Source organism: Crocodylus porosus, unplaced genomic scaffold, assembly GCF_001723895.1.
Source record: "Crocodylus porosus isolate Cpor-Errol unplaced genomic scaffold, CroPor_comp1, whole genome shotgun sequence".
Taxonomy (NCBI): domain Eukaryota; kingdom Metazoa; phylum Chordata; order Crocodylia; family Crocodylidae; genus Crocodylus; species Crocodylus porosus.
Genome location: NW_017728943.1, coordinates 65,051,545 through 65,068,043, shown reverse-complemented (window position 1 = coordinate 65,068,043; position 16,499 = coordinate 65,051,545). Strand labels below are relative to the sequence as shown.

At 41.3% G+C, this 16,499-nt stretch overlaps 1 protein-coding gene across 6 annotated transcripts in view; it reads left to right on the top strand.

Annotated features, from left to right (window-relative positions):
- Positions 1–16,499, top strand: part of ESRRG (estrogen related receptor gamma) — a 520,671-nt gene that overhangs the window by 362,880 nt on the left and 141,292 nt on the right. The window lies entirely within an intron of this gene.

Here is a 16,499-nt window from a genome sequence, read left to right as displayed (position 1 = left end):
GCACCTTTTCTTCCAGATCAAAGGTATTAAGTCAGTGTTAACTACAGGGAACCTTCCTTAAGGAACTGTGCTAATAGATTGAGGCCTCAGTCACCCTAATGTTTTCTAAGTTATACCAGTGTAAAACTTGCCCAAGGGAGAATTGGGTTCCAGGCTACAGAATGAAATACAGGTACCTACTATTTTTTGTTATTGTTGTCTGTGAATGTGCAAGAAGGTGCATATGTATTTTCTTTTATTTTAAACATTGTATTTAGATTACACTGTTCCATTAACACAAAATAATACAACTCCATTGACTTCAGAACTAGATAAGCATTTCAAATAAATGCCTTTAGTGCAGAACCCCCTTAGTTAAATGACTTTCTCCAGACAATTTCCAGTGCTGTTTTATTTGATCATTGCTTTAAAAGTTAGTTTTAATATGTGACTGACATTTGAAAATCCTTTCATTGGTCATTTAAAATGGGATTCAATATATAGGTATCCAAAAAAGAACACAGACTGATAGAGAGATGATGGAAAAAAATAGGCCTATCACACACCTACAGACATATTCTTATTGGATTATACTTACTAAGAATAAACCTTTCTGTGCAACTGCTTTGGCAGATGCTATGATCCTGTGAGCCAAATCCTGCTGTCCTTAGCTGGACGCAAGCAAGACTTCTGTCAAATTCTGCGGAGGTTTTGCTTCAGAATAGAGTACAGGATTTGTCCCTCTTTTGTAGTGCTGATTCAGAATTTCCTTACTTGTAAAAAAAACCTAATTTGCTTCCATCACTAAAATCCCTTACACAGAGACCAAAATGGAAGGTTTGGGCAAACTGAAAAATGAAAGAAATGGTTGGGTATGTATGACACCATGCGATTTAACACTTCTGTCAACAAAACAGCCCTTATATTGCTAATAACTTGAAATATAAGCATATTATGGAACTTGTTCTCTATAGGGAAGAACAGAATGACACTAGAAAGTATCTGGATGGATGAACTGATTTCAAACCTGACTCTTAAATGTTGGCTACACAATTGTACATGCATAATTTACAGGAGTATCTAATATGATGTGCAAATCAAGTAATTATTTTTGAAATTGACTATTCATGTTCAGTTCTCCTCTTTGCTTGTACACAATTTGGGTACACATTTGAACAGTAAGTGGACAACTGAAATCAATGTAATGGGAGTAAATCAGTCCTCAAATTGTACCTCAGTATGTCAAGACTTTTTGTTCCTCATTTTTTAATAATACAACAATCATTTAATTTTTTTCTCTCATAGAGGCAACTTAAAGATGAGGCTGTAGAAAGGAAAGAATGATGTTGAGATTGATTGGCTAAAATTTAACTTATCTAAAATCTACCTTTTTAAGGAGCCATCATGATTAGCGTTACAATAATAAGTCCCTTTGAGTGAAGGATGCTATTCTCTCAGAAAAAACCTAAGTTCTTCTGTTGACAAGCCACTGAAAGACCCATTGTTTTTCCATTTTCCTCTTTATTGTTCTCTGCATATAGAAAGATGGTTCTTGTGGGTGGGTTGACCAGAAGAGACACAGGGATTTTTATCTGTTTTTAATTATTAAATGTAATACTCATGAGTATGACTGGATTGTCAGTGAAAGAGACTGAAGCCTTCTTTTTACAAAACAGGTGAAGCAAAAGTAGGGGGTTGTACCCTCCTCTCCCTGTATGGCTCAGCCAAGACCTAGAGGGACAACTTAAACAGAGCAGAAGGAGAGTTCAGTTTTCTTGACTTGTTTGGCAGGAAGGGTTTGACTGTTTTGGAACTAGACTGATATATAGCCTATCTCTGATACTTTCTTCCTAAAGGGAGATTTAGGGTTGTTTTTTTCCTACTGTGGGACATTTGATTATGAGCTTTAGTTTAGGATAGATCAAATTTTGGATGTGTCAGTCCCAGCAATGTCCTTTATATACTGCTTTAAAGAAAGACAGATGGTAATATTTTATTTCCTTTAGGTTAGATTATATGCAGTTGATTTTCACTAGCTTCCCAGTGCAAAGGGTAAATTTGAAACGGGTCCAAACATATCCCAGGCGTAACTGCATTGACTGGAATGGAGTTGCAGGGGATGGAATTTGGCCCAGTATGTCTTAAACATGTCTTTATGTATAGGCAAGGATTTCAGTCCCATGCAGCATGTCAGAGATCATGCTGCAGTAAATCTATTCAAATGTAAACCTGTTCAATTCAATTACCAGTCTATAATAAAATTTGCTGTTACAGCCTCCACGTTGGTCACAGCAGTCCCTACATGCTGATGGCACAGCATGCCTGGAAATTGACAGCTTAAATCTATTTACTAAAAAAATTTAGTTGCAGACCATGAAATAAAATCAGGTTTCAACAGCTTTGATGGGAACATCATATCCCTTATAGGAACTTCTGCTCAACTGGGGAGCTTTCTTTTAAACTTTTCCCTAAAGAACACTCTCTGTACACAATCAGAAATGACATATATATCAATCACTTTGCTTCGCTTCACATTTTAGGAGGCTTATTTTATTTTATGGTGTTGTCATTTTTTTGTGATTGTCATAGGAAACTTCAATTTGAAAAATGAAGTAGCAGGGAAAAGACCATGAGCTGTGCCGTGGTGTGGCAGCTCCAGGTTGCTACCAAACAACAAATAAGTAGGCAGAATGCCTCTTGTGCCACCCAATGAGCATGCTGAGAGGCAGCTCCTAAAACTGCTTCTGGGAGATGCAGCATGCTGTGCCTCCTTCCAGTTTTTAGTGCCTAAGCTTGTGCAGAAGTGTTAGTGTGAGGACCTTTAGATTATTTTGCATTAACATGTCCATGGGCTCAATGGTAAGGGTGAGCATGGCTAATCAAGAGGAAAGGAAGTAAAGGGACTTTGCAATCTGCCTCAACAATGTGAACCTGGGCATTGCTAGGCATAATCTACACCTTTGTGTGTAAATTCAGAATTTAGATTCCAGAAGATCAGTTTTGTTTGAGAAATACCTCCTCAATGAGGAGTGCTTAATCAAGAACCTCTTCCGCTTCTTTTTTTTCCATGTGTTTTTCTCCTGACATTGAAGGGTTACCTGAATGGTAAGGAACTTTAATCTACATGACAAAGACATGCTTTAATACTTTTCTTTACTTTTCAAAGTAATAGGTATAAATAGCATAGAGATGTTACACAAGGAGAGCCAGTAACGCTGGCCTGTATAAATATAAATTTTGCTTTTCTGTGCACACATCTACACATGCCCCTATGGCATCATTGTTACTGTGCCATTGTTACTGCACCATCATTTAGTACTTCCTTTAGTAACAGCTGTTACTGCGCCATGCCAGTGGCACACGGTTATTTTTATCTGCTACGTCGCCATAGTGATGCGCTATAACAAGGGAGTGCATCGCTACAGCAACGTAGCTGTGGCATTACAATTTGTGCCCACTGATGCTACATTGCTGTAGCATGTTGCTATGGTGATATAGGGTCTCATGTAGATGCTCTCAGTCTTACAAAAAGTTATTTATTCAAAGACTTCTCTATAAAATATATTTTATTCCTTTATGGATCAAGATGAAAACACTTGTTAAATTATGTGATTGTGGTTTTGGTCAGGTTCATAGCTGATGAAAGAACGTAAGGGTTCTTGTATAATCCAGAGATATTAATAAGGACACTGTTAAATCACAGTCCTGTGTTCAATATCTTACTGATCATTTTCGTAAGCTAAACCAAGGTTGCTAAAACAGACCAAAATAAAAAAAATTGTATCTATTCAGATGTGTGTGTGTTTGTGTATGTGTGTGTGTATAAAATTATATAGATTTTAAAGCACTTTGTGATCAGATTTTGTATTCTAGCCAGTCATTTAAGCTCTAGTCAAGCAAATGCCTCTACATTTACCTTATGATAAACAAGCAGGTAGTTTCATTGACTTCAGTAGCCCCATTCCCAAAACGAAAGTTAAGCGTATGCTTATTAGCAGGTTTGGGTCCTTTATTGCCTTTTCCTCTTCATAACTTTGTTATCATACATAGTAGTGGGTTGGGGGTTTTTGTTTTGTTTTTGGAAATAGGAAAATGTGACTAAACCTAATTGAATTGATAGAGGAGTTCCTGGACAGGTGCCAGACTTTAGACTAGTTTTAGCCCTTTTTTTTGAAAATTGTGAAGATGTTTGTATGTTTTCTCCATACAGGCCAGGAGAGGAGTGAAGGAGCTGTGGCCACACACCCTTCATTTGTGTGGCAGCAAGCTGAGCTCCCAGCTGGTTGGTGTGGGCTTCTGCTGGAGCTCTGCCTCTGCACAGAGTTCTCTGAATTCACCAGCTGGTCGGTTTGGGCTCTGGCCAGATCCAGTGCTTTTGCAAGCTCTGGAACTGCCATTAGCCCCCCACCCCTTCTTCAGGCTAAATTCAGGTTGAGGGTAAATGACAGCAGTGCCCACCCCCTGGGCTCCAGAGCCATGTGAAAGCAGTGGTTCTGGCAGGAGCCCATGCTGCCCAGCTGTTGAGCTCAGAGAACACACTGCACATGTGAACCCCACTTCTGGATCTGCCCTGGTTCTGTCCGAGCTCTGCAGAATACATTCTGACCCAAAGGGCTGGAACTTCATAGCTCCGTATAGACTGGTATTGTCTCTAAATGAAAAGAACTCTGATTTGTAGTCCCTGTGTAATTTAAGGAACAATGAAACTATACTGCCATCTTTTTCAAAGCTGCATTCTATCATTCAGTGTAACTTCATATAGCACCCCACTAGCAAACCTCATGGCATGTCTATGCAGGAAAACTGACTGGCACAGCTATTCCAGAATGACTATGCCACAATACCTATTGCTCCCAGTGGGCAGTACTGTGCTGGAGCAATTCTTCTGAAATAAAATCCCCTTTCATGTAGAGTTCTCTTCACAAAAGGGAGTTATTCCAGAATAGCTGAATTATATTTGGAATGTTTTTTTCCAGTAGCATTTTTACTGGATAGCTGTTCCTTATAGAAAGGCTTTGGCCGCAGGTATGTTTCTGCTTCCATAATAGCAAAGTGAGGAACTATTGAGAGTGAGAGGACCAGTCAAATGCTGCTGCAAGCAGTTGCTGACCATTTGTGAACAATAGGGAAGTCTGAGTTACTGCTGTGACATTTTCAGTATTTTGCTATCATCTACGTTTTTGGAAATCTGCTTTCAGTAGCTGATCAGTGAAACTCACTACCTAAAACAGTGGCATACATTTTCTAATTGGCAAGTATGCAGTGAAACAGATTACAATTCATTTGATAGACAGTCCCTTTCTTTTAACCATGTTACAGGAGGGAAGTACGTCTGATTCACAGTTCTTATGAAGAGTCTTGTAGTGGCTTCCCAATACTTAGTCATCATTCATCATTTTGTAACCTGCTTGAGTGGAGAAGGTGGTGGCATTTGGACTTCATCAGTTCATCATGGAGGCCCAAATCCTCACATGGTGTAACATAGAGTCAACAGAATTTAGGATTGGCCCATCATTTCTAGCTTTGTATTAAGTTGTTTACCCAGTGAAGGTTCATTGTTCAGACCTGTATTTCCTTATAAGTTCTGCCCCCAAAATTAATCAAACTAGCTAAATGTTAAATAGTTGGAGTCCCATAACCAGTGTTGCAACTGTTGATCATGAAAGGTTTATGAGTTCACAGCTCGTCATCCAACCGATGGCTTGGTCAAGTTATATTTTAGGAATCATTAATGTTCCATTGCATTCTCTCTTTGTTTTCCACGAATGCTTGCTAGACTAGCTATCAACTAGCCAGTCTTCAAAATAAGTACAACCTGCCTCTGCTAGCTATGGACTTGCAATGGTGACTTTTTATTATAGTCTTGCTCCCAGAAAGATCCCTCTTCCAAGACAGCATTAGAGGGTGCTGACAGATGTGCAGCTCCCTGCTGTAACTCATGGTGCTTCACAAAAAGCACTATGAATTACAGTGACACCTCCCTAACCCAGCAGACATTTGCTGTTGGATCAGGGAAGGAGGGGAAAAGGCGGGGATATCGAGCTCCACTTCGGACCCAATCCAGAATGAGCTGTCTCCCTAGCCCCTGTCTGCAGCCTGTCTCCCTAGCCCTTTCCCTGCCTCCCTCAGCTCTGGTGCTGTCTGCAGGGTGGGAGAGAAGAGAGGGAGCTTCAGTTTGGAGTTTGCCCGGCTTGTGCTGGAGGGTGAGAGCAGGCAGATTAGAGCCCCCCCCCCACCCAGGTGCCCCTCCCTCCAGCTTAAGCTGGGCAAATCCCAAACCCGAGTTCCTGCCCCTCTTTTTTCCCCCTCCCTTCCTGCACACAGTACCAGGGGCAGGGCTGGTCTACATCAGCCCAGCCTTGCTCATGCTCAGGGACAAACAGAAATTAACAAAGGCGTTTCTCTTTGGAGCACCTTCATCTGAACTCCCATTAAATGGGGGTTAATTTGTTGTGCATTTGGGCTTCCATGTATTTTTGTCAAAGCACAGCCATAGAATGCTTTCAAGAGACCGATCAGATGATAAATATCACTTCTGTCAGTGCTGGATTGTTGTGTTATCTTCTTCACTTATTGGTTCTGTCACAGTATTGTGCCATTTAAACTTTCTCACTTGCTGGTTTGCAGTGGTGCAGCCTCTTTAAAATAGGCAATACTTAAAGAGCTCTTTAAAATAAGCATTACCCTGTCTTAGGATAGTGCTGTGACAATAGGTAGGAATCCATTGTGTTCAAGGAGCTACAGCTTCAAAATTTTGTTTTCCAAAGTCATAAAATTTCAACCATAATTTGTTGCAGAAGTGACTGGATGGGCATCTATGGCCTGGGTTGTACAGGAAGTCAGATTACACATTCATAATGGCCCAACCTGATCTTGGAAAAAAAAAAAAACCTATGAAAATTAATCCTGTTTAGTAGAGAGATTAGGTAATGTATTAAGGCTCATGCAAATAGATATATAGCATCAGCTGGAAGCGTATTCAAGAATGTTCTAAAAAAAACAAAAAAACTAAGCAACAATTTTTATAACCAAGAATGTGTTATCACCTGTGTTTTGAAGCCACAGAAAAAGCCTGCTTAATAGAATTCCTTCTAACAACATTTCCTTTGAAAAAACCTGTGCATAAGACATTGCCAAGGTAAATTTCTCTCTCAAGTCTAATACCATTAGTCTGCCAAGTAGAAAACAGAAATTATTGTGCAGGAAGTTTTAGTTTCTACTGCCTTCAGAAATTAGAACAAAGGGAAGGAGGAAGCTTTAATGGTATTCAAGGAAAATATTTCTGAACTGGGTGACAGTTAATAGAACTGCATTGACCTCAGCGATATTTCTTATGCTCTCTATTGTAATATTATACTTAAAGAGCTCCTTCATTAATGCAGGGTATTAAACAAGGCTCCTGTATTGTAATATCAAATGATGACACAGTGCATTTTCTGTTTGAATCTGTTCTTGACATTAAACCTTTTCTATGTTTTAATGTGTTATATAGTTTGATGCCCAGCCTAGATACTGCATCAGTGGGTGTGTCTACATGAGATGTTTCCTGTGGAGTCGCCTAATAAGGTCTGCAGTAAATGTCTCAATGTCTACACGTTCAGCATGATTAGGACAGAGTAAACTAATTAACTCAGCCATAGGCTAGTACTTGTAAAAACAAATACTATCCTATGACAGATTTTTTTCCTCCGCAGCAGCACACATGTAGATGCTGACAGGGCGGGCTGGGGCACAAGGGTGCTTCAGCGCAGGGGCTGCCTGCTGGCTAGCCCCACTCTGAAGCATCCTTGTGCCCCAGCCAACCCCTGCACACCATGTTGAACTGGTTCAGAGCAGCCCCAGGCTAGCAGGCAGCCCACCCCCCGCCCTGGGGCCCCTGCCAGTTGGGGCTGCTCCAACTTGGCTCAATGTGCTGTAGTCTCAGGTGCACAATTGAACATGGTGTCCAGGAGCAATAAACTCCAGCATGATATGGGCCAGAGTTTATAGCTGCGTATTGATTGCACATGTAGACATGCCCAGTGAGTACTTCTTTACCTGGGCTTGGCTTAATATTTATTGGGATTTGTTAACTTCTGTTGGAAACAGTGAAACCAATCTCTAAATGTTGTTGGTCTCCTTAAGCAGGCCTCTTTCCTTTCAGCCAAAATGTGGCTTGATAGCCAAATTCACTTATTGAACCTGACAGCCCAATTTGTCTGTCTTAACATGTGGTTCCTGACTATCCCCTCCCTGTAACTGGAGGATAAGGACAAACTGTTCAACTGCAGGTTTTTATTGGTGCTAAATAAGCAGTTTCTGGTCATCTCTAAAAGAAGACAGTGTACAAGTAAATATCATAGTTACAGATATTCCTTTTGGGTTTTGAAATTATGTAAATTGACATGCAAATTAGGCCCAGCTGTCAGACTCCTGAAAAGCTGTTATTGCAGTCTTTGGTATTGCACAGTTCAGGGAATCCCAATTTAGGCTCCAGTTCTGGAAGGAGCTGTGCGTCAGCCAGGAAGACCTGGGTTCTCTCAGTCCCATTGACTTCACTGGAAGTGAGAAGGCTCAGCACCCTCACAGGTCCGGACCTGTTCTCGCTTCTTGTGCAGTGTATGTCAGTTTTTCCACTGACTCTAATGAGGGAGCAGTAAGCTTTAAAGAGCATATGACATGTCATACACATCACTGCCAGGGAATGTTCATTCCACAGATAGAAAGGCTCAGGCCTGATTTTGGGCATTTTGTTGTGTTTAAGAGAGTGTTGAGCACACATTTTTAAGGGTTAGCCTCTGTAGCTGTGGGGCCAAAGCCATTACTGAACTCACGTAAGTGCAGCCCTATTGGAAGTACACACTAGATCTGATCCTAGACTCAAAGCCCTCAGTGACACAACTCCCAGTGGCTCCAAGAGTCAGATAGCTGGTTCCACTCTCGCCAACAGTGTTCTTGGCCCATAGTGATGTTGGTGTTTTTGTTTTCATTTGAACATGGTTAAATATGCCAAATTTTGTATGGAATTGGTAACTCCAAGTGAAGGCAAACATAAAAAATCTAATTAAGAAAAACCTATTGCCATTCTCCTGGTGACTGTGTCTTACACAGCAGACCTGCTATTTCTCTGGAATTAGAAGGAAGAATTTCTGTAGGTTTATAAGTCTGCTTCAGTTGGAACACAATTGAAAATGAATCACTTTTTATTATTAAAAGAAATATTGGCCCAAATTAGGTCTTTTACCTGAATATCCCCATTTTTTTTTTTGCATTCTGAACTGAAAGTAGGGAGCCACCATTTGTCTAATTTACTGGAAATTATTATTCCCTTTTTATGTTTAGTAGGTTTTAGCCCAAAAAGGAAAAAAATCTGTGAACATTTACTTATGCACTGAAAGTACAGTGACATCAATGTAAGTGATAAGGGGAGGTGGAGATGAGCCTGAAGGATGTAGAACTGTGTTAGATATGGCATCTTTTCCCATGAGCCCTCAGACAAATAGCTGCCTTTTGTTCTTGTTTTCTACCACCCATAAACACATATATCAATATGGCATTGCCATTTGTTGCAAAGTGCTTGAATTTTATATAAAAGGATACTGCTCTGTTTGAATAAGGGTCATTTTGTGAAGTGTTTCATCAGTTTTATTTTTGCTTCGTACTTCCTTCCATTTCTGTCATCAGATATCTGCACAATTTCTGCTCCAGGGGAATAGGATTGGCATCCCATATATAGGATACTAATAGTTTTGGCACCAAGGCATATGCAGCCCCTAAGTATAAAATGCTGCTATGGAGCCAAATCCCTTTTCAGATTTTACTCAGCCATTGCTGAGGCACCGCTCCCATCAACACAATTAAGAGTTTTGCCTGGATAAAAGCTTAATAAGCAGTACAGGATTTGGTCTAGGACTTTTCGGGGTGAAATGCTGCTGTTGGAACATGAAACCAGTGCTGCTGAGTCGTATCCACGTGACAAATGTACAAGCAGACCTTTGTTGCTTGGAGCAGAATTGGCACCAAAACTGCTGGAAGTTCAGGAACTGTGCCTGACCTCCTTGTTCAATCAAAGGAGCCAGGGTATCAAGAAGCACTAAAAGTACAAGCTGTAAATATCACATGTGATCTCATATGGTGCTATCCCTCAAATATCCCCTGCTTATAAATCTTCATCTTTCTATAGAAACAGTTACAAATAACATTTCATTGGGCCACTGACATAACTAAGCCGCGCCCCTTCTTTGTAGCCAATCATTGTCCTTTGTTTCTCTGCAAGCATTTCTGCCAACATGCAGCATCTGTCACTTCCACTCTCTGGGTCACTGTTTGAGGCCAGATGATGATTTCATTTGCAGTTTGTATCATGACTTTCATGGTCAAGAGTCAACTGTCTTAAATCTGAAATAGATGCACGAAATGTATTCTACACACAGCTAGAACACTGTTGGTTTCCATAGTGGTCATTAATTAGTATCCATAGACTTCCTGTGAGCCAGGTATACAAAAATAGAGCATAGCTAATAACTGATGGTAATGTAAAAGCTGTGGAAATTCAGTTTGAAGTCTATTTCTTAGCTTAATAAATGCTTAATATGCCTTTTAATCACTGTAAATGGAAGAGCTTGGTTATATTTTGAGCCCAGAAAAATCTATCACCATGTTTGTAATGCTAAAGAAAGCTAAATATGTCAAAGCTTTAAAGTGCATCCACATAGAAACTGAGAATCTAGGAGTGATAGATATTAGTTTTAAGCATATTATTTACTATTTTCCCATTCTGTCCTTTCAAAAATACCTTTTACTCCACTGTGTTGTAAAGGAGCTAAAGTGTTTGTCTCTATTTTTCACCTCAGAAGTCTCTATTTATAGTTCTCAGGCATAAGTATATATCCAGTCCCATCATTACATGCCATGCAACAGGTCTAAAATTAGCAGACCTGTGCTTCGCATCCCCATCTCTATCTGGAGAATCCCCCACCACAGTTCAAATTTAAAATATTTTGCTAAATAAAATCCTGAATGAAAAAAACACTGCAATCATCTTAGCTCCCAAACTGCTCTCAGAGGTCAGAAACAACCCTTCCCCTGCTCAAACTTAGTTCTGTGGACCATGGATTATAAATCCCAGAGGCACCTGGAAGCAGGGAGAAGAAGTGAGAAGCAACCCTGTAGAGTCCTCCTACTGTGATTTTGGACTGCAAATCCCGGAGACCTCGGGGGCAGCAGGAAGAAGAAATGAACATACATCCATGTCCTAGTGCTCCTGGGTTTCTTGTCTGAGCCACTGCAGGCATGTGGCTGCATTTCCTGAATCAAAGGTAAATATCTGTTCACTTCTGTTTTAATTTAATCCCTGCAGTTTAAACTAACTTGAAGAGACTGAATCGATTCAGCCTCAGGCTTTTTGACTGTTTGTACTTAGCCTAGGTGTACAAGTGTTCACACTATTTCTACCAGATCAAAAATGGCGGGTCTGATTAAAAAAAAATCTTACACCTTCAGTGGGGTAGAAGTGTTCTCTAACAGAGTTTCTAGCAAACAAATGAACACTTGTATACTTACCTCTCTGATAGAAACTGCCAAGCTGTCCTTCAGCATCCCAGCTTGTACTTCCCCTCCAGGTAGATAATCTTTGACTTTGGCTGTATTCTGTTGCATACTACAAACCACTCCTTCAGCACTTTTGGGTCTGGGAAAGCTCAACCCCTCTCTGCAGCACTGGGGCTGTATTGCCACCAGGAGCAGGTGTGGAACCCTACCTGTCAGAAACTGCCACCGATGCACCAACACCTGACTCAGCTTGCCAGCAACCTCCCTGCCCCAAACCCAGACCAGCTTGACTTGGCTCCTGTCATTTTCAGAGCCTCCAGACCCCCACACCTCTGACACTTGGACCCAGACCACACCTGAGGGGCAGATCTGGGCCCATGGAGAGAGGGTCTGTGGTCTCTAGACCTACTGGGGACTGAGTCTATGCAGTTTAGATATGGGAGGGGTTAGGGTCTGGTATATCCTTATTTAATCATGCAGGATCCATATCTGTCAGACCGCACTCCTCTCCCATACCCAAGCTCCTTTGGCTGGTGAAGAAAGGGTAGGGATGCTCGGTGGGCTGCTGGAGGGAACATTGACAGCCTTGAGAAGACAGCAAACATGCTTTGGGTCTCCTGTCTCAAAGCCTGACAACTGCATGGAAATGATAGGGGAGGAAGGGTGTTGTGAGCAGGGGCGCATGGTCCCCTAGTGTGTCTAGCTAATCAGCACTGATCTGCTCCCTAAGTTCCTGTCAGCTGTCGCTGGCAGACAGGGAAGCCTGCAGAGCATGTTGGGATATGTGCACAGGGGCCTCCTAGCAGTGGCATGTCACCAGCGTGGGTTGTCCACAAAACACCCACCAAGTCCCTGTAAATGCTTGTGCAGTTCTCCCCCAGTAGGTTTTTCTACCAGGAGAACAAAGCTGGTAGAGTTCTCTCAGATCTTTTGAATGCTTATATGCACCCTCTTTAAAGTTTATTTTGACTACAAACCAAGTTTCTTGAGAAATCTGTCAGAACTTCACCATAGGCTCCCAAAGGGGACTTGTATTAGTAATATTCGTGTCTCCTGAATTCTTTAGTATATTAGCACTCCCTTTTCACCTTTTATTTTTCTCATGAGCTCTATGGGTGGCTGAACCTGGTATCATTATTCAGTGATGCAGTTGGGAAAGGTCTTGCATTTTGATCTGAGGATGCTCAAACAAGATCTCTATCTTATCTCCTTTGGGCAGGGGTTCTACAGCTAAAGCCCTGCTTTTGTTAGTATTCCACAAAATCCGTATTGGGTTTACCACTTGATCGTGCTCATTTTCATGACTCAGTCTGTGCCATGTCTGGATCATAAGTACCCAAACGTTTATGGCCACAAAGGGCCATGAAATCTAAAGATGGAGATATGTTTGCTATAATTTGTCAGAACTACTGAACTGCTGGATGGACACCACAGGCAGAGGCTTTACTGGGAAGCAAAAATCCTTATATCTATTGTAGAGATGGTTGTCCCAGATGCTGAAAATAATTTTAAAATGGTCAGAGTTGGTTTGGGGCTTGAGCTGATTTTTATTTTCACAAACCAAATTGCAGGTTCCAATCTCATCCTTTTGTCAAGGTAGGTGAAATAATACTAAGTATTGAACAACAAAACTGAATGTGTACTGAGAACATATCAATAAAAATGATTTAGAAAATTGTGTAAAAGGACTTGCTTTTGCTCACTCTTTCTTGAAGATGCAACTTTAAAGTTACCCACATAATATACCTGCCCCTAATTTACACTTCAGATGGAAGACTGGATTGACTAGAGAATCATTGAACATTTATTCTTATGATTCAGGATACTCTCTCCTGAGCTGCACCCAGCAGCATGCCTACTAAAAGCAAAAAGTTGGCCGTATAACAAATAAACATAAGCAGGAGCACCTATACCCTGGTATACACAGCTGTAGGCCTCACTGCTGTTGACTTCTTTGCAGTGTATCACATGTCAGTTGGTTGATCTTGGGCTGGATGGAGGGCAATCCATTAGACAAAAAGCAAATACTTGCACAGTTATGGAAACTTGAATTCCTTCTTGCTGCTCTATTTATCTTCACTCTTTTTAATTCCTTTCTTTTTTTTCCCCCTTTTTGCACTATGGCAGTGTCAGGGTATGCCAATGAGACTGTATATTTAATGCAAACATTCCTTTTCCTAGGCATTGTTTTTTTTCAGGCAGGGTTGTGGGTAAGAAGCATTAATTTCTTGGACACCAGACTGGTGATTTTTGTGAGTGCTACTCTGGCTGTAAGATTTTCTTTCCTCCTGGGCATCCTGACGTTTCTGAGGATACCCAGGTAGGTGAGATATTTCAGTAACAGCTCATTGCTAATTAAACTACTTGTTATGAAGTGTTCTTAAACACGGCTGCTTAATGAAGTTAGAAAAAGCATTTGGATGCAGAGTGTGAAGGCTTCAAATGTTGGATTTACTCTCGAGGGAGAATTGTGCAGTCAGAAAGCATTTTGAATTGCGAGTAATCCGTCCCATTCTGTTCCCATTTGTTTTCTTTAATTTCCTGCATTTTTTTAATGCTGGTCAGTTAAAAACAGTCCTTTCTCTCCTGTTTCTCCCCCATCCTTTCTTTCATGGAATGGACTGTGACACGTGCCTGCAAAGTGGCTTCTTGGGAATTTGCAAGTCTTTGAATGCATTATCTGATTAAAGGGATGTATGTGTCTTTAATTCTCATCTTTAGTTTCACCTTTGACCCCGTCTGCTAAAGTGGAGAGGAGCTGAGAGTCAGCAAAGTCCCAGATTCAACCCAGATAACCTGAAGTGTGCATAGTTAAATGCCTTAACTCTTTCATTGACTCCAACAGCTACAGGCTTAATTAAATCATAGATTTAATATGAAAATGTGGCAAGTCCAGTGTCTAAGACAGGTGAAACATTTTATTTTATGGATATGTTTAGCATAACATAATGTAGTCCTGCCTCTACATTTTAAACTGGCAAGTAGGGCAACAGAGCATTGTTTTCTTGAAAATAGATAAATTGATCTTAAATACATATTTTTAAACAAATAGTCTCATAGGGCCTTTGTACACACCACAAAATTGGCCTTTAAAGTGGCTTAAATGCCCTTTTGCACCGCTTTAATGGTGTTGCTGTTTGCACGTTTGGTGGCATATTCTGCTTTAATGGCATTGCGGTTTGCATGCTCGGCAGTGTATTCCACCTTAAATGACCTTGGTATGTAGCAAGATAAAACACCCCTGAGGTGTTTTAGTTTGCTACCTGGCAAAGTACAACAGTGCATGGGGCACTGGAAGCCAATGTGCTCTGGGCTTGGTGAGCCCTGTGCAGCTTGGGGGCTGTGGGGCAGCCCAGGCAGGCAGGCTCCACTGAAGGGAAAAAAAACACAGAACAGCGAGCCTGATTTTTTGTCATCTCCCCAGAGCCTGCCTGCCTGCCTGCCTGAGCTGTGCGGGGGCCTGATGCTTCCATCCACAGCTGTGGGGGACCTGTGCTTCCCTTCCCAGCTGTGGCACCCCCCAGGACAGCCCAGGACAGGTGGCAGTGGGCAGGTTCTGCCAGGGGGCTCCCCCATGCAGCTCAGGGACTACTCTGCCTACTGGCAGCTCATGCCCCACACTGCACCCTTGCCACCAAAGAGGCGGGTAAGGATTGGGCTCCCACCCTTGTGTTCATGCCACAGGGGTTTAGTTTGGTTTAATTTTCCCTTAATTGAAATGGTGTTTTCCATAAAATCCACCACTTCAATTTAGGGAGCACTAAACCGAATTAAAACCCCATGGCAAGTACAAGCAGCCATATTTACAAGATGGGACTGTCAGTCCAAAGTCCTAGTTTCTTATTTCTCCTGTGTGGGTACAGTTACCCGAGATACTTACTGTGTATTAGCCTAATAAAATTGTGCTATAACGTGTCATGGCAAAAAGCATGCTAACAGCCTACTGCACAGTGCTAATGTGCAGTAAATATCACTAAACTGTGCGGCACTACTGCACAGTAACTTAAGGTGCTGCATGTTTAGTTACTACTTTATTAGGAAGTACTAAACTAAGTGTGCAGTATCTAAGGCGTATTCATGAACGTGTAGGCATGACCTGTGCATTTGTAAATACTTATGTAATTTTGGGTGGGACTTTCAAAGACACCTGAGTGACTAGTGAAAATGTCAGAAAGGAATATGACAGTAGTTTTGGTGGCTTTTGCTTTGCTTAGCTTTTTTTTTTCTTGTCAGTAGTATATCTTCCCAATAGGTAGTTAGTACTGAACTATTGAAGGAACATGGTTAACATAAGGAGAATAACCTTCTACATTTGGAACTGTTAGAGCAATTTTAGATCTCAGCTGTTCATATAGTTTTCAGTTCTTTATCAGTTAGGAAAACATTGGAAATTCTGTCTGTATCCCATCCCAATCACCATTTTCCAAGCAACTACAGCCAAATTCTGTCCCTACTGACATCTGTTCAACACCATTGATTTCACTCAGGTTGCATGGCCGCAGCTGAGCACAGAATTTGTCTCCTGATCTCACTTATTTTTAAAAGTAGTATATTTACATGCAAAGTGAACACAAACACACTACATTTAACTGTAAGTAGCAAAAATAGAAAGATAAATAGCATGCAGATAGATCTGATAGTGTATCTATTGTGCATAATATTGTAAATGGTATCTTGCTGTGCTGGAATCTAGGCAATATGAGTTCAGTACTAAAGTGTTCAGGTTGCACCTGAGCTAGTTGGAGCCTGCCAGCCTCTGCAAGCCCACTGAGAGCATCTGTCTCGCCACCACCTTGCTCATGCTGCGTCCTCCGCAGGCTCTCCGATTCTTCCGACTATGAGCATAAATCATCCACCTGTCACGAGCTCTTGCTGCCTGGATTATGCAATGCCTGCCTTCATTTGGAGATGGTGTGAGCAGAAGATTGCTGCAAATGGTTTGCATTCATTTTAATGCCATTCCAGCATTTCCTTAGCTTTAATGAGGGATC